Source organism: Epinephelus lanceolatus, chromosome 7, assembly GCF_041903045.1.
Source record: "Epinephelus lanceolatus isolate andai-2023 chromosome 7, ASM4190304v1, whole genome shotgun sequence".
Taxonomy (NCBI): domain Eukaryota; kingdom Metazoa; phylum Chordata; class Actinopteri; order Perciformes; family Serranidae; genus Epinephelus; species Epinephelus lanceolatus.
In genome coordinates this window covers 41,606,492-41,618,881 of record NC_135740.1, presented here as the reverse complement: position 1 = coordinate 41,618,881, position 12,390 = coordinate 41,606,492, and the positions used below count along the sequence as shown (strand labels likewise).

The 12,390-nt window shown below is 41.8% G+C and overlaps 1 protein-coding gene across 1 annotated transcript in view; it reads right to left on the bottom strand.

Annotated features, from left to right (window-relative positions):
- The window catches only part of pcgf3 (polycomb group ring finger 3), a 98,365-nt gene extending 91,926 nt beyond the window's left edge, over positions 1-6,439 (bottom strand). Inside the window, exon 1 of the mRNA XM_033632576.2 lies at positions 6,311-6,439. The gene's annotated coding sequence lies outside the window, so the exon portion shown is untranslated. The remainder of the gene's footprint in view (positions 1-6,310) is intronic.
- Positions 6,440-12,390: the final 5,951 nt, after the last annotated feature.

The following is a 12,390-nucleotide window of genomic DNA, read 5'->3' as shown; positions in this document are numbered from 1 at the left end:
ATTTTAGCTTCTGTGCCCTCAGATTTTCCCCATAGAATCACAAATAGTATTGAATATTGATATATGTTTAAGGTATTGTATCAAAGTTAAAAAGTTCAGTGTAGTCACAACACCACGGCTAACTGCACAATACAAAGCGTAGTTGGACTTTCGCTCACATCTTTTAACGCCACCCTATTTACCGGAAACTTAAATACTCACCTGCACCTCGGCTCGTAAAGTACGTCTATACCAACCACCATTTTCTTGCAAATGCCCAAATCGGGGCTGTGCATGTCGACCTCTCATCAGAGATCAGAAGGAAGTGAGATGGCTTGCTCCTTGGCTACTCCATCATCACATTTATTAAACGTTTTTTGTTTTTTCAACTGGGCACATGAGTTGCCATATTTACTAGTCTGATGTGGCATTTTACTTGTTGCAGGCAATCAGGCAATCTTAATTCTTTAGCTCTGCAGTCTCTATCATTTCAAGCTTCTTTTCATTTTCTCTTTACTTCTGCTCTTTCTCCATTTATTCCCTCTTGTATCTCATCCTCAAGATTGTAAATCCTTTTAATGAAGAGTTATTAAAAGGGGGAAAGAATTCTGAACTAGCAAACTTGTCATCTTGCAGTTGTTTTGTTATTTTGGACTCTCCAGCTCTCCACTTCCTCAAAAGGTCAGCGGTATTAAGACTGCTTGCTGCTGTACAAAGGCACAAATTTGTATGTCAGTTACCCAGAGTTCAATCTCGGAGCCTATCCGCTATCGGTCTGGTAACAATAAGGCTCTGGGGGCAATGGCCAATATTTAGCCAGCAGATATCCAGGCCATGACTTTCTCTTCTGTGTACCACTCATTTCAGCCAAACTCTACAAACAGAAATCTACATATGAATGCAGATACAATTTTAAAAAAAGCTAATATAGAGCTAAATTGTTGTCAGATAAATTAGCTTTATACTAGCCAATTCATTCCACCTCTCCACACGTACCATTTACATGCCGCTAGGGTTGCAGCAGTACACCGTGAAACCGTATACCTTGGTATAGAAACAATGACATTTATCATACCATGTACATTTGCTTGTCTATGGTATGAGGAAAAATACTGTCAGATTTTTTACACATACTTCAACTGAAAAATGTTAAGTTTCAATTACAGTAAAGTGTTAATTCATCCAAAATAATCCTCCTGTTTTCATTCCTTTAAAGGTCATTGTACTGATAATAATCATAACTGTGTAATACTGTACACCTTAACACCGTGATACTGAGACAGTTATCGCACTGTGAAAATCTCATGCTGTTGCAACCCTACATGCTGCTCAGACTTGTTTGATCAATACTACTCAAACGACAAACGGAAACCAGAATGCTTACGATACCAAAATCTTTTCCCGCTGCGACAGATTCTGCAAACATGTGCAAATATCTGTTTATAGAGATCAACCTGAGTTAAACCTGATGTGAAAAAATCATATGGCTTTACTTCTCAGCGATCTCTCAAACTGAAATTAATTGATTAATTGGTTTTGCCTCCCTGTCAGCTCCCTCTTCACTTCAACATGACCTCTGTGCTGACACTGTATCCATCAGCGAGCAGAGGGTTGTCCGGTAAAGAAGTCTGAACCTGGCTCAACAAAATGCAGTGTCAACCACTAACACATCCCACCGCCGCAGGATAAAGTGATTGTTGCTGTGATAACTTTACAGAGTTGCAAAATCCCCTCTCATCGTATCATAAAGCGCTGTGCAGCGTTTTTGACATCTGATAATAAACCCATGGAGGTTTCATTCAAACTTCATTCAGACCCAACGATGCAGCTCATTTTTCTGTCAGATATTCTCCGTAAGGTCTAAACAGCTTTTCCACTGCATAAATATTTCTGTCAGGTCTTATCGAGTGGAGATAAACCCACAAGTTTTTTACCCGACATTGAGTTCTATCTAAATCTAACAGGATATAAATCACACTGGACTGTCCGGTCCGAATACCATTTTGACTTCACTGTTGCTGAATATTGGAACTGTAATCTACTTTACTTTTTCCTACAGAGCTCGTTTCTTATCAAATGTTCAAAGAAAGTGTGTCGAGGAGGAGAAAGTGAGACCGGTGCTGAGGATTTTTTAACAGCTTCTCCAAACTGCAGCTTGATTTGTAGGCGAGGGATTCTCCACAGTAGCTCATTTAGGAAGCTGCCTGAGATAATTTCCTGTCACAAGAAAAAGACAAATGCATCCTCTAGCACTTAAGTCACCATTTTTTCATTATCAAGCAGTGCTGGCCCTAAAGAGGCCGTATCCAGCTCGCCTGTCCTGTAGGGCCGACAGTTTTATCTGACTGCCCAGCGGGACCATTAACATTGTTTAAACAGAGCATGGACGCATGTTTTAGTGGTAATGGGTCAAAATAAATATCCTTTTGCTCGACTCGTAGTCACTGTGTGCTAGAAATCCTGCCATAGTGTTTAAAAAAAACTCATTAGATGTTATTGAATTTCAGGTCAGAGGTCAGCTGTCCAGAGACGCTGCGGGTAATTTGGGGTTTCCCTGCCAAGTTAGCAGAAACCTGACATGAAAGTTAATGCTTGGCCAGTGTGTGCGGTCTTATGCAACAGCCATATCATATGGTATCTCTTGATGAGCAGCCAAGTAACGCTCAGCTGGCCAAGAATCATCGTTGAGGTCAGCGAAGTCCTTCAGCGGGCTTTGAAAGGAGCCAAGCAAGATGAGGCTGCTACGAAAGACGACATCATCTAGGAAGTGCGGCTGTTACAGAGAACTGATACCTTTCATTTCTGACTGATGCTCTGTGCATTTAGATTCAGGTGTCAAGGTGGTACACTTTTCCAAAGGAAGCTAAAAAATATCAAAAGAATAAGTGGAAGCCCCATCCAGGAGGAGCCGGACTTAGATCTCCTCCCTCTCTGATGGTATAAAGCATCAGAGAGCAGCTCGGCTGTTAAAACAGAAGCACGCTGGGTGCAGTTTAGTAGCAGCATGTTAGAGGATTTCGGGCTGTTGAAGCTCATAAAAAGCAGAGAAAACATGTGCACAGTGTGTGCACTTTCAAAATCACAAATTATATAATTAGCAGGCAAAATGGGAGTCAAGCGCTTTAAACAACCGCCCTCTTAGTCAGGTTACGGAGGTTCACAGGTTTGTTTTTTTTCAGTTACCTTCCACTCCTGTTTGAAGCTGCCAATGTGCACGACAAAGCCCGGGGCGGCTTCAGTGTCAATATACAGACACTGCCCTAACTTGAACTCAACACTCGTAGGCTCCCCTGCACCGAGAGTGTGCTCAGTATAAAGGTCTGTGGCTTACAGTGCACGCAAGCATTGATTTGATGATCTGCAGATCAAAAGATGTCTAGACATCTCTGCTACAATTGGGCTGCATATGGTTGGAAAGAAAAAGGTTTTTAGGCATCTGAGTTGCATGTCAGTTGTTTCAACAGTGTTTCAATAACTGTATTTAAATGTAAAGCAGGCAGGAGCGTAGCACCAAAGCCTGGGCCCTATATATCAACAGTGTCCTTGTCCCTCTGCTCCTCCTGTCTTGATCGATGTCTCTCTCATGCACCTTTTGAATTTATTTAATTTAACAAAGTCAGTTTCCTTTCTTTCTTTCTTTCTTTCTTTCTTGTCTCTTCTGGAACCCTGATTTCACTTCCTTGGGGAGAGACATGACGGTGTACACTGGTGCTTTTTTAATACAAAGTTCAGTCACTCAGCTGATTTATTCAGCCGATTTTAATTCAGTTATGGCACTAATTAGAAGTAAAAAATTCCAAACAAAGCCAAGCTTTTCAACCCAGGTTTTTCGAGGCCCCTTGGTAATCAGTTCCCACCATTACCCCCACTACGACGTCCCTGAAAGCAGGTCTCAACTACACATCTATCAAGTCTTTCAAACCTTGTTTTCTTGCATCAAAAAAGTGCTGAGAGAGTATTTCAACCTGACTTTTCAAGAACTTAATGTCTGTATCTGAAGAAACAAATATTGCTGCACCAAAGTAGGGGTCACTGAGGCTCAGGAAACAGAGCGAATCATCCATTAATCGGAAAATCAGCGGTTCAATTCCTGGCTCCACCAGTCCGCATGTCGAAGCACTTTTGTGTAAGATCCTGAACCCTCCATCGCTGAGTGATTGTATAGAAGAGCAGGTGGTGGCCTCGGTCACCAGTGTGTGAATGTGTCTGTCGTGTAAAAGCACTTTGAGTGGTTGGAAGACTAGAATAGTGCTGTACACGTCCATTTGCCAACATAAGGAAGAATTTAAATATGTTTTTCACATGGCTGTCAAAGATATCGAAGCTTCATCGAGAATTATTGACGATTAACCGAACTTGTGTCTCATGAGAGACGAGATCACATCAGTTTTCAGTCGTTGCACCTACAACTGACGAATGTAACAATCAGCTACTTTGTTAGCACGCAGGTCGCACAAACATTTGCTTTAATAGCTTAAAAGAAGAATACTCTCCAAGACAGCCAAGCTTTCACAGTTTTCAGGTGATCGGCCAAGCTGGTTGTAGATCTGTGGTATTCCGGTTTCTTTGGCGTATCTGGCACTCGACTTCTTGGGGGTCATCTTTGTAAATTCTGGAACTATTCCAGACGCTTCACTTTAGACATCTTGCTAGCGAATCTGTGAGCCTGTTACAGGTGGTCAGACCAGGCCTATCGCTAAGTTTTAATGTCCTCATCTGAGAATATCTAATAATTAATGCTGATGCATAATGAATCATGTTGGATCGCTACTTCTGAATTTATGGGTTATTTGAGATATTCGGGGGTAATGGTATATCAGCCATAAGTCAGTACAAAGGAATGCTATGCACATCTATTTCCAAACAGGTGTGGACAACTTGTAAATCTTCATCAGGTTTGCCTGAAAATTATTAGTTTTGCAAGACAATGTGCGGGGGTAATGGTATAGAAAAGAACAGAGCATTCAAATACAGATTTGGACATTGATTACCTTGAAGCATTCGATTCAGCCCTAATTTGTCATGTGATTTAAGAAAATTAAACTTTAACGATCCCCAACAAGTCAACAATAAGGGTCCAAACATGTATTAAAATTTAGAGAAATACTCTACTTTGAATGATATGGTTTTCCCACAAAACTGTTCACATCACTTGTTAAAAATGCATCAAAATTACCCGTACTCCTACTCACTCATTGAAAAATCCACCACCTATGAATATGCAAACTCATGTCAGCCGTTTTATAACTGAACACATGATGCCTCTTACTCAACACAATGGTCCATTTTCTCAACCGTTCGTTGAGATGTCACAAAATCCTGCCGGTACGTTCACTTGTTAAACTCAGATTCAGTGTGAGCAAAGAGAAAGTTTCCCTCTGCAGCAGACGAGCGTGAAAACAACCTTCTTGGTGTCAAAGTGAAGGGGAAACAAAATTACTTGATCAGAGAGATGTTTACAACGTAGATCTTCAGATGTGGTCGAGGCAATGCTTGTACGCAGACAACCACACTGAGCCCAGTTTGAACTTCCACACCTACATTTTTTGACCTGTTTATTACCCTCACCATGCTTCCTGTGCTGCACAGAGGAAAAGTTGAGAACCTAAAGCTTGGTGCTGTCCCGTTAGTCACTGTTTGAGGGGCATATATTTTAAATGCATACCCCCCACACACACAAAAAACTGCACAGACTTGTTGGCTGCTCTCTGCATGCCTTCCCCCCCACAATGTCACACAGGGCTCCTCGCTGCAGCAGCAGTCTGGCGAGGGGCGACATCCACCCTGAAGAAAAAAATGCACCAACTTTCTGTCTTGATTTAATCCAAACCTCATGTAGATCCTCCACACACACACACACACAAACACACACACACACACTGAACTTTAGACGGCAGGAGGAAGAGGTTAGCCTAATGGTGGACCATGAGATTTTTTTTCAAGAACATTCCGGCTCAATGGGAAAGAAGAATTGGTGTTTGGCTGAGAGGAACAACAGCATTTAAACATGACGAGACAGGCAGAGAGGCGGCTGCCAGAGCCTCTTCCCCGGGCCGCCTCGCCGCGTGCATCCCGGTTGGCGTTAAAGCCGCCTTTACAATGCACGTTTCCCCTTATAAACCCCATCCCCGGTGTGCAACTGCAGGGCCCGGCGCCGCCATACACCACCACATAGACACATAAAACAACACGTATAGCATGCCCCGTAGCACCAAGCGGAAAGAGACATGCGAAAAATGAGGAGGACGGGGCACAAACCGGGACCGTAAACCGGCGACGGACCCGCCGAGCACTGAACATGAAGAGAACAAGTCTAGTTAGGCGAACTAACCTGTTTGGGAGCAGCACGGTCCGCTGGATATTGGGTTGAATCCGAGTTAAATCCACTATCAGTACAACAAAGAGGCGAAAATGACCGAGCGGCCGCGGAACAGGCCGAAACAACACTCCTGGAGCAGCGAGGCGCATGCGCAGAGCACAGTCGGAGGTGGATGGGGAAGAGGGGGTGGGGTGGATGAGTGCAACTAATTTCTAAAATTGATCCGCTGAGTGTGTCATTCATTATTAATTTTAAGAGGAAATGGCTCGAGTCGATGGTTGTTTTCATTGTGTGTGGGACACAGAGTCAACAGAGATAAAATAGAGCTGTAATAAACCTGTTAGTCCCTCTGTCTACACAGATACAGCAGGAAAACAGCACTCAATTAAAAATAAATTAAGGTAAGATCTGTGTGAAAAGGAAAGTACACTCTTACAGACTCTTTTAGGGTCTGCCTCTCCACCACAGGGCTGTAGGCTACATAGCCGTCTTAAAATGTCCCCTTGTTGTGTTATTGGGAGCCAGAATAGAAGGAGTCATGGCTCAAAACTTACATTTTATCACAAACCAGCCGCCACTGCACGTCAAAAAAAATTAAGACAGTTATGGTTAAATGTGATAAGACCAAAGGACTGGGTGGAGACTTCATATCAGGTTAGGGAAAAAGTATTTCCTGTTGTAGGGATGAATAACATTATGTGTATTAAGGGTTATCATGTCCACCTCATCAGAAACTGGGGAGGGATTAAAAGGAGTATTGGATTTCTCTGGAACGGCGCTTGCACATGACCAGCGTTGACCTTCCTATGGAAGCTAGCGTTAATGCAGACGTCGGGGTACTTTTCGACTTTGTCGTCGCGTTGTGGGCTTCACCGGCATTTTGATGCTCACGTTCAATTTTGAACTTCGACCCCGTTTGACACTGAGCCAATGATTCCGCTGCCGGCAGCACTTTCCACTGGCCATCAGTGCGTGTGTATAATCAGCGTTGGGTCAAGCCGACGGCAAGTGCTGCGGCATCGGCAAATCGGTAATCATGTGAAAGTGCCTTAACTTTTGAGTGCATTAGCTAACATTAGCTTCCATAGCAAAACAAACTGGAGGAAACTGTTCAAGTGTGGTCCTCCTTTGTAAGATTGGCTTCCTGTGACATCATCTATCCACTGAGTGAGAGCATACGGGTCGGCCAGTCTGGTCCCGTTGGTCAGTGTTTACTTATTCAAGTAACACTGGCGGTCCCAGAGAGTGAGTGACCTGACATGGTGCGTTGGTAAATTCAATCTGACGCTCTACACTAAAATGAGAGCCCTGTTGGTGGAAGAAACAAAGCGTTATATTTCTAGATGAATTAACAAAGTTAAAAACACATTCACTCCGCTCGGTGCTTTGCTGCTCCGTCTCCCCAGAGTGCACTCTGCCGCTTGGAGAGTGCTCCCTATCTCTGAGGCTGAGTCCAGTCACTGAACGGAGGAAACTAATTTCGGCCGGTTGTATCCACGATCTCATTCTTTCCGTCACTACCCAGAGCTCATGACCATAGGTGAGGGTTGGGACGTAGATGGACCAGGAAATTGAAAGCTTCGCCTTCCGGCTTAGCTCCCTCTTTACCGCGACGGCAGACACCGCACCAAATCATCTCTCGCTCCATTCTACCCTCACTTGTGAACAAGACCCTGAGATATTTGAACTCCCTCACTTGAGGCATGATGGTGGTGTCCTGGGGGATCTTCTCCCAGACTTGGATCAGGGCATCTGTGAGCTCCTGGACAGTCCGTCGCATACACCGATACATAATGTCCCACAGGTGCTCAGTTGGATTTAGGTCAGGGGAACGAGAGGGTCAGTCAATGGCATCAATGCCTTCATCATCCAGGAACTGCCTACACACTCTGGACACATGAGGCCGGGTATTATCCTGCACCAGGAGGAACCCAGGGCCCCCTGCACCAGGAGGAACCCAGGGCCCTCTGCACCAGGAGGAACCCAGGGCCCTCTGCACCAGCGTCAGGTCTGACAATCACTCTGAGGATTTCATCCTGGTACCTAACAGCAGTCAGGGTACTGTTGACTATGTCATGGAGGTCTGTGTGACCCTCCAAGGATCTGCCTCCCCAGACCATCACTGACCCACCACCAAACCAGTCATGCTGGATGATGTCACAGGCAGCGTAACATTCGCTACGGCATCTCCAGATTCTTTCACGCCTGTCACATGTGCTCAGTGTGAACCTGCTCTCATCTGTGAAGAGAACGGGGCCCCAGTGGTGGACCTGCCAGTTCTGGTGTTCTCTGGTGAATGCCAGTCGAGCTGCACGGTGCTGGGCTGTGAGCGCAGGTCCCACTATAGGACGTGGGGCCCTCATGCCACCCTCATGGAGTCTGTTTCTGACAGTGTTGTCAGAAACATGCACACCAGTAGCCTGCTGGAGGTCATTTTGTAGGGCTCTGGCAGTGCTCCTCCTGTTCCTCCTCACATAAAGGAGCAGATACCGGTCCTGCTGCTGAGTTGATGCCCTTCTACGGCCCTGTCCAGCTCTCCTCGTGTAACAGCCAGTCTCCTGGTATCTTCTCCATGCTCTTGAGACTGTGCTGGGAGACACAGCAAACCTTCTTGTGACTACACGTATGGATGTGTCATCCTGGAGGAGCTGGACGACCTGTGCAACCTGATTGGGCTGCAGGTACCTCCTCATGCTACCAGTAGTGACAAGGACACTAGCAGAAGACCGAACTAGAGAGGAATCAGTCAGGAAGGATAAGGAGAGAGCAGTTGCACCAAAGCAGCTGAAACTGATTCACAATCACTTGTGCATCCTAAATGGACAGACTGATGAAGTGTAACTGACTGGGTGTTAGACTGTGGGGATTAAATGTTCACTTAATCTTTTGAGCAGTGTAAATGCCATGAGAACTTTATTCATCCATTCAGTATAGTAGAATAAAAAGAAAACAGGAAACTAACAGTGTAATAAAACAAATAAAGAAAGGTTTTTATGCAGAACAGATGGTGGAAAGGTGAAGATGACAGATCACAGCAGCACATCAGTTAATGTGCAAGGGTACAGGTTGCTCTGTTATAAAATGTAAGCAATGACAAAAAATAAATGTCGTCTGCAGAATGTTGCATCTCTTGCAGAAATGCTGGTGGCTCTCGAGGAAACATCAGGGGATCAGATTCATCATCCCAAAACCATGAACATCAACTCTGAGACACTCTGCAAAACTTTTAAAAAATAGTCACATTACAATGAATAAAGGGCACGGAAAATTTATTTATATAGCACATTTCATGCCCAGAGGCGGCCCACTGTGCTTTACAGTTTACAAAGGTAAAAGAACAAAGACGGGATCCAAATGGAGAGGAAGGCAACAATTAATTGAACTGCACCTGTTCTGTTCTGAATGTGGAGTTAAAGGCTTACAGGCAGGCAGCGTCAGACACAGGTAGGCAGATCGGTCCAGGTCCAGGTCCAGGTCCAGGTCCAGGTGAAAGGCCAAAGTCAGGGTAAAGTTCATGCTCGGGAAAAGTTCAGAGCTCATGACAGCTTTGATAGTCTGGCAGAGGGTGAATGGAAGTGGGTCGGTGTATGAGCTGAGTGGCTGATGAGGGACTGAGCTGCAGGTGAAGTGTTGGCAGAGAAGATGAAGGAAGTGGGAACAGGTGTGTGGATAACGGCAATGAGAGTGGGGGCCTGCAGGGAGTAGGAAATGTGACTGGAGAGCGAATATCATTTAAGTCAGAATTAAAATGATAAATAAGCCTGTGAAATAAATAAATGTGACCATGAAATAAATCTTAAAGCAGATAAATGAGACAAAAATGTACAAATAAATCTTCATAGAAATATATAAATGAGTCAAAGTCCTCTGAAGTCATTTGAAAAACATCCTTTTTTAAAAATAAAGAGTTTTTTTTAACTATGTTGCATCATTTATATATTTTGAGATAGGGAAGATGTATAGAATACCATTTAAGTCAATATCAAATAGATAAATATGACTGTGAAAAAAATCTTTAAGTAAATAAATAACACAATAAAAAATACATTTAAATAGAAATATATAAATGAGTAAATGAAATAAAATTCCCCTGAAATAAATAAAAGTAGCCCTTTGAAAAACATTTTTTTAAATAAAAACCTCTTTTTTAACTACATTGACTTGTTTCTATATTTATTTATATATGTATTATATCATTTATTCGTCACAGATTTTTCACAGCCATATTTATTTATTTCAGGGTATGAAAGTTGTATGGAATACTATTGAAGTCAATGTTAAATAAATAAATATGACTATGAAATAAATCTTAAAATAAATAAATGAGACAAAAATATATAAATAAATGTTCAAAGAAATATATGAATTAGCCAATGAAATAAAAGTCCCCTGAAGTCATTTGAAAAACATCCTTTTTAAAAATAAAGATTTTTAATTTTTGTAATTGAATTAGTTTTTTATCATTATTATTATTTATTTATTTATTCATTTTCATTTTTATGTGTAGCCTATATTTACGTTTATTTATTCATGTTTTGACTTATTTATATATTTCAAGATATGGAAGATGGAATACCATTTAAGTCAGTATTACATAAATGTCTATGAAATAAATAAATATGACTGTAAATTAAATCCTAAAGTAAATGAATAAGACAGTATATAAATATGAAGAATAGAAACATTTGACCTTTATTTATATCTGTATTGCGTAATTTATTTGTTATATAATTTTATTCCATAGCCATATTTATATATTTCAAGGTATGGAAGATGTATGGAATACCATTTAGGTCATTAATAAATGAATAATATTGACTTAAATGGTATAGTCATGAATAAATACGACAATGAAATAAACCCTAAAATGAATAAATGAGACAACAATTACATACATATAAAAAAAAATAATCAATCAATCAATCAATCACACTTTATTTATATAGCACTTATAAAAGGATTTTAAAATCAATCCTGAAGCACACAGGTAGCCAATGCAGAGACTTTAAAATTGGTGTAAAGTGTCTTTGTCAATACTTACAGCTGAGTTTTGAAGTGACTGTAGGTGAGATATATTTTTTTTTGGGAGATCAGAAAGTAGAGCATTACAATAGTCAATTCTGCAGGTAATAAAAGCATGCATTAGTAGCCATTATGTTATGTTGCCAACCACTCGAAAACGTAGAAGAAGAAGAAGAAGAATGCGAGACTTTGTTTCCGGTTCTGTGGAAAACTCACGCGAGTTCGGAGTTTTCACCAAAGTCTGTACATTTAATGGAAACACACAGGATTTGTATTTCTTTTAATGTGCATTTCCCGATGATTCGAATCACTTTTGGATGGAAACAGCTACTGTCTCTGTGTTGGCTTGGGAGAGAAACGGACGTACTCTGGCGATGTTCTTAAGGTGATAAAAAGCATTTTTTGTTATGTTGCTGATGTGTTTTTCAAAACTTAGATTTGCGTCAAATATTACTCTGAGGTTTTTTGCTTGTTGACAAGGGTTCAATGCCATTGCTTTCAGTTTCGGAATGAGTTTCTCTCTGTGAGCTTCAGGACCAACAACCAAGACTTCAGTTTTGTCCTGGTTGAGCTGTAGAAAATTCTCTGCCATCCACTGCTTGTTATCTAAAATACAATTAAAAAGGGCATCGATTGGCCCTGGGTCATTAGGAGACACGGCTATGTAAAGCTGTGTGTCATCTGCGTAACTATGGAGGTTTATGCCTTGCCTCCTGATGACATTACCAAGTGGCAACATGTCGAGGTTAAATAATGTGGGACCTAAAATTGAACCTTGAGGAATACCACAATTTATTTTGTAGCGTTTTGATGAAAATTCCTCCATGCTTACAAAAAATTCTTTTTCGGTGAGATAAGATTTAAACTAGGGATGATCAGATCAGGTATTGGCACCGATCATGTTATTTTTACAAAATTGGAATCGGTAATAAAACATCGGAGGAATCAAAACAACAAAAATGGCCAGGTTTTTCATCTATGTTGTTCATTGTTGCCTCCACTTTCCAATGTATTGTAACCGAGCGTCCTGGGTTTGCCTAACTGAGTGCAGCTAAAGAGCAATAAACGGA